Genomic DNA, 6,189 nt, shown 5'->3' with positions numbered 1-6,189 from the left:
TTTCAGGCAAAACACTTTTTTTTTAAACAGTAACTGTGTCTGCTTTTTTTAAAAAAAAAAAAAAAAAGAATTATTTAATTTTATTTATTCATTCATTTTAATATGACCAGAGAGAGAGAAAGTGAAAAAGCAAGCCACCAGGCCCAGGACGTGAACCGTGGTCGGCCATGTGGGAGTCCAGCACTGAACCACCACGCCACCTGCTGGTCCCCGTGCTGTCTATTCTAATGGCTCTGGAAGCCTAACTACGTGAACCTAAGCCAGGTGAACCGTTCGTGAACAGGTATGGCAGAAATCCAGTTGTCTGGAACACGTGCCCCAGTGGGTTCCACATGGCCGCGAGGCCTCGAGCCCCGAGTGGCTCACTTGCTACCATCCAGTTTGAGCCAGCCAGGCCTGTCGTCAAGGACCATGGCAACACTCTGGAGGGAGCACTGGGCTCCCCCGTCCCTCTGCCCAGTGCCAGCGGAGGTTCCTACACACCCTCGCCGCCACCCCCGCCCTACGCCCTCGCCCAGCTGACAGCATCTCCTGCCGTCTGCTCTTTGACGCTCACTTCCCGCAGTCACCCCCCGAGCCCCAGCACACCCCGACCAAACCCCAGGTGCTCTGGCGCAGCTCTCAGCGAGGCTCTGGAAGGGCAGCTCGGTAACAGAGCCACAAGGACTGCCTGCCAGCCAGCAGTAACACTGAGTGGGGGCTCCGTGCTGAGCCTAGCCAGGGCCACCACACTGATCCTACAGCAGGCACCCTCCATCTGAACACTAGGAAACCAGGTGCAGAGTGCCGGCCTGACTCCCACAGAGGAGTGCAAGCCGATAGGTGGCAGGGGACCGGAGCTGTGGCCTCCATCAAACCACTGCCTCGGCCCGGAGCTCACGGCACATCACCTACGGGGTTACGGGGGCTCCTACCCTAGGCTCAGCATAACACCTACGGGGTTACTGGGGGCTCCTACCCTGGGCTCAGCACTTCACCTACAGGGTTACGGGGCCTCCTGTCCTGAGCTCAGCATAACACCTATGGGGTTACAGGGGCTCCTGTCCTGAGCTCAGCACTTCACCTACAGGGTTACGGGGGCTCCTACCCTGGGCTCAGCATAACACCTACGGGGTTACTGGGGGCTCCTGCCCTCCATGAGGACCACTCGACGCTGGCCCTTCGCAAGGCAGGCTAAATGCAGACCTTGGGCCAGACTCCCTGGGACCAAGGCCAGGGCCTGACGCCATGGCAGAGGGAAGCAGAGGCCCAGTGAGACTGGAGGCCACCCACGCTCCCTGGGCGGCCCTCTGGAGGCTCCCACTTGCTGCTGCTCACCCTGTCCCTGAGCCTGCCCAGAGGCCTTGCCTGCTCTCAGTGAAATGTGCTCCTAAAACTGGAAGCAGTCCCACAGCATTCAGAGCAGGGCTCTCGGCACAGACAGGTGAGCAGCAGTTAGTGGCAGGAAGGCAACTCCTCCAAACATGCCAGCTCCTGCTCCCACAGCCCTGCCTCCCCTTCTAAATCTCAAGGCTCGGACCAGGAGATGGAGAGGTGGTCACATCACTAGACTTCCACACGGTTGGCTGCAGTTCGAGTCTCCGATCCAGTGGCTTCAAACTCAAGCCAGGCACGTGTGTATATGTGCCCAAGAGAACAGAGAAGGGACTGTGGCATGGCCAGCCCCCCGGGGGGGTGATTTCTCCCTTTCCCTCTCACTGTCTCTGTTTCTTCCTGGTGAGGGCATGTGCCCTAAGGCAAAATCTCAAACAAACACGCCAAGGCCGGAGAGGGCCAGGAGGGCGCACGAGGAAACACTTCCGCTGCGGGTCGGCCTGGGTTCTGGCATCTCCGCTCAGTTTGGTCCGCCAGCCCCTACAGGGAGGCCCTAGCCAGGTGACGTCCTGAGTGCCGACGCCCCAGTGAGGGCTGCCCAGCGCGGCCTCCCAGCACATGCAGCACACTCGCTCTAACTGCGTCATCGCTGTGACACTCAGGCTTTGGGGGGATCCTTTCCGAGCCCTGGACCTCACCGATCCAGTGCAGCTTGCATGCTCTCTGTGATCCTGCTTGGGAGCAGCCACCATGCAGGTACGTCATCGCTGGGGCTGCCACTGCGGACACGTGGACCCCACAGAACAGCACGGGACGACCGCCACCGCCTGCGCGCCTGATGTGGGGTCCGCCACACATGCCCGTCTCGGTCACAGAGAGCTCACAAACGCACACGTCCAACTGGCAACATCGAGTCACTCTGCGTTCCCACACAGGACAGAAAACAAGGAGCAGCGTGGCACGCTCCCAGACCACCTGACTTCGGCTTCTGAGCTGCGGCTTCCTCACCCATCTGGCAGGCGCCCAGTGTTCTTGGTAAAAGAATGGAGCCTGGAAAACCAAGCAGTTCTCCTTAAATACCGACCTGCTGTTCCAGAGAAATCATTTCCCAGTTGTCATGGAACACCTTCATCAGTGAAGCCTTGAACCCGAGACCACCACAGAAGCACCACAAGTGCTGCCCCGGTGGGGCCCAGGCTGAGGCCGCCCACAACCGAAAGCATCAACCCCCACGTGTGGCTCCCAGGGTGGGCGTCTGCAGCTGCTCAAAGGGCGCTCACAGCTAAAATGCTGGCCAGTGTGATCCAGAAGGACCCTGGGCTGCACCAGCTCCCCCCAGCAGAAAAGGAAGACATGCTGGCCAGTGTGAGCCAGAAAGATCCTGGGCCGTACCAGCTTCACCCAGCAGAAAAGGATTTTTTTTTTTTTTAAGAATTATTTAATTTTATGTTTGTTTTTAGTTTTGTTTTTCTACAGCACATGTGCTAACCAGAGAGAGAGAAAGTGAAAAAGCCACTAGATCCAAGACTCGAACCATGATCAGCCATGTGGGAGTCCAGTGCCTTAACCACGATGCCACCTTCTGGCCCCAAAGGATAATATTTTAATCCAACCACTTTCAAACAAGGAGGAGTTGTGCCTTTGATGGGTTTTCAGACTGCAATCTTACTCAGTATAGGGGAGAAATGTTTTGGTAGGCTAAATCTGTTAACAGAGAACTCAAGCTCTGAAACTTAATTGTGTGTCACTTGTCCGTGTGGAAGAACTAAAACTAGAATCTGTAAAACCCTTGTTTATCAGTAATTTTATCATTAGGGCCAAGGGATGGGAACCCTGGTCCTGACTGCAGATGTGGTGAGGGGATGAGGACTTGAAGAGGGTGTGGCAGAGTCCAGGGCCGGCTACAAGAAAGCCATCCAGGCAAGCTGAGGCTCTGTGACGATACAGTAAAAAACAACCTGATCGTCTCCACTCGGTCTACAGATCCCCGGGTGACATGGGACCGCTGACACTGGCCTGTCAAGCAGGAGCGGCTGGGAAGAATTGGAGTGAAATGTGTCATTGCTGGCATGGTGATGACTCTTCCTCAGCTCTGTTCACTTCTTCAGAAAACCTCTCTCCACCGGGTGGAGAGACCCGGGTGACCATCCAGATCACGAGCTTTTAAAGAAAGTGTCTTTTCCACACTGTCAAGGCCTACAGAGAAACCAGAGTGACCAGAGAAACTCATGGTGCCTCCCAGCAAGCCCAATGCTCTGCGGGTGGTAGAAGAGAAAGAGGTGATTTACAACCAAGTGTTTAGTTTGTGTTATAAGTCATCGGAGCAGGACTGGATGGCGGTGCAGCGGTAAAAACCTGCAAGGCTGACCTGCATGGGAGGTTCCCGATCCGCACCCAGAGGCCTCCTTGGGCGCCGGGGCATGCGTGCACCCATCATCTGGAGCTGGCTGAAGTTGGGGGCGGGCTGTGGTACCACGACCCTGTTGGGGTGCTCTCTTTCCTGCTCAGAGAAGAGCAAATCAGTAACATTATTTTTAGAGAGATTTTTGCTATAGGGAGTGTGCGCTCACCAGAGAGACAGAAAGACAGAAAGCAAGAAATCACCCTCCAGGGGAATGGCAACACTGCAATTCCTTCTCCTCCATTCTCCTCTCGGGATTTTGGGCACGCACGCACACACGCTGGCATGAGTTTAGGCCACCAGGTCCGGGACTCAAACTGTGATCAACTATGTGGGTGTCCAGTGATGTAGATCTGCTGGTTACCATAAACGTTTTTTTTAAATCATGTTAAAAAATTTGGAGAAACAAATTTTTCCATTGTTCATCTGTAAATTGAAAGGATTAGAGCAGAACATTCATAAATTCCCACTTTCATCTCTAAAATTCCACAATTCTGATTAAAGAAAGAAGATTATTTATTCATCAGCAAATATTTATTAACACAAAGGAGCGGGAAGAGGAAGGACAACCTGAGCCATCAGCCTGGCTGCTGGACACGCGCAGACCGCACGCCCACTGCTCCTCCATGCGCCCAGCTGCCCAGAGCCACTCAGGCCACTGTGCGCTTTCAAGAGCGACCATTCTGATGCCTTAGAGCAGCTGAGCAGCTGCACTGAGCAGGGGAGCCCCTGGCATGTCTGCTGAGGTTCCACAGAACCAGCCCCTCCCACTCGTCCCCCCATCTGGCGACGAACGCAGTGGCTGCTTAGCCAAAGCATGGCACTTGGCTCTGGCCCCTTCTCCCCCGGTCACTTTCAGAGATAACCCGACATCTGCAATCAACTGGAAGACAGCTTGTGCTGTCAACAGCTCTGAACCAGGCGTCCATGGAACATGGCGGTGGGGACTGGAGCTACTCACGGTGGCAGTTGGCTCCAGTGTGGTGTCCCCACTGGCCTGTCCTCCCCTGCCCTAGAGGGCTCTTTCCTCAACTCCAGAGGCCCAGGGAGAGCCTGTCGACATAACTGTGCCTGGGAAAGGCAGGAGGACATGTGGGGGCCTGCAGAGGACACAACAGGGAGACATTTCTGACCACGAAGGCTGGCACAAGCCCTGAGTGCACGAGCTCTGGCAAACAGGGTCGTCATTACATGGGCGTCGACGTGGGCAGACAGTGCAGACAGGAGGTGGGCCAGGCTGCCCAGGGAAGGCACGCCCTCTCGGCTGCAGGTACAGATAGGTCACTCTTTAGAGACCCCCCAAACGGCAATATGGAGAATAAAAAGAACAGAAATGCCTAGAAGAAGAGGTGGTGGTGAGAGGCAAGGGCCTCATCAGGAGAAGATCTGGGGAGCCCGTCAGTACTGATCAGGGTTCTGTTAGGAGCCCTCGGGGTAGCAGGCAGAGCACTGACGGGACTATTTTCTGAGGCACTGGCTGGGCAAAGAGCCCCGTGGAAATGTGAAGGCCTCATACCAGAAACAGCACAGAGTGGTCTCCAGGGTTACCACCACCAGAGGGTGGGCTGTGAGATCTAGACCCCGGGGAGCCCCACGGCCATGGGAAAGGAGTGGGCCCTGCCAACCTGTAGCCCAGAAGAACCAAAGCTGGGAGCGGAAACCCTTGGTCTTTCTCCTTCATGGAACCCTGCCATGCCTCCCCTGGACTGAACCCAGAAGCTCGGGCTTAGGGAGGAAGGCAGCAGCCCCTTCCTGCAAGGTGGTGAAGGGAGGGTCCGAGGGTACCCAGCGTGCCCCTCTGCCGCTCAGAGTGAAGACATGGCATGAACGTATGTGATGTGAAAGACCCCAAAGACCTACACCCATGGCCTCAAAGATCATCAGACAAAAAATATCTACTTACCCTCCCGCCAAGGGATGAATATGACAAGACCAGCAGCTGGCATAACGGTTATGTCGACCTTGGTCAAGTCCCAGACCTGGAGGCTTAAAACTCATGTTGGGTGTATGTGCGTGAGTGCTCAAAATCCTGAGAGAAGAATGGAGAAGGGATTGTGGCAAGGCCATGACCCCAGGGAGTGATTTCTCACTTTCTCTCTCTCTGTCTCTCTGGTCCGTACATGCACCCTTAGCAAAACTGTCATTAAAAAAAAGGGCAAGCGTGGCAATCACACAAATCACATCACTACTCACAGGGAGCTACGGGAGCGCAGTGCGCTGTGAGTGCGAGGCAGGGTCAAAACACTTGCACCTGACGTCAGTTACGGGTGACCCCAGAGACCACAGGCCTGGGAGCCCTGCTCCCAAGGGTTGGGCAATGTGCAACAGCTGCTCTCCCTGCCAGCAGGGAGCCCTCCACCCCACGATGCAGCCACCCTCACAGCTCCCACAGCAGAGCACTCCACCCCACGATGCAGCCACCCCACGATGCAGCCACCCCACGATGCACTCCACCCCACCATGCAGCCACCCCA

At 55.7% G+C, this 6,189-nt stretch overlaps 1 protein-coding gene across 2 annotated transcripts in view; it reads right to left on the bottom strand.

Annotated features, from left to right (window-relative positions):
• FBXO31 (F-box protein 31) overlaps positions 1 to 6,189 on the bottom strand; it is a gene marked incomplete at its 5' end in the record, with an annotated part of 45,807 nt that overhangs the window by 26,584 nt on the left and 13,034 nt on the right.

The sequence above is a fragment of the Tupaia chinensis genome, unplaced genomic scaffold, assembly GCF_000334495.1.
Source record: "Tupaia chinensis unplaced genomic scaffold, TupChi_1.0 Scaffold000355_1, whole genome shotgun sequence".
Classification (NCBI taxonomy): Eukaryota; Metazoa; Chordata; class Mammalia; order Scandentia; family Tupaiidae; genus Tupaia; species Tupaia belangeri.
Note: the sequence above shows the minus strand (reverse complement) of the source record. Positions and strands in the feature narration are given on the sequence as shown.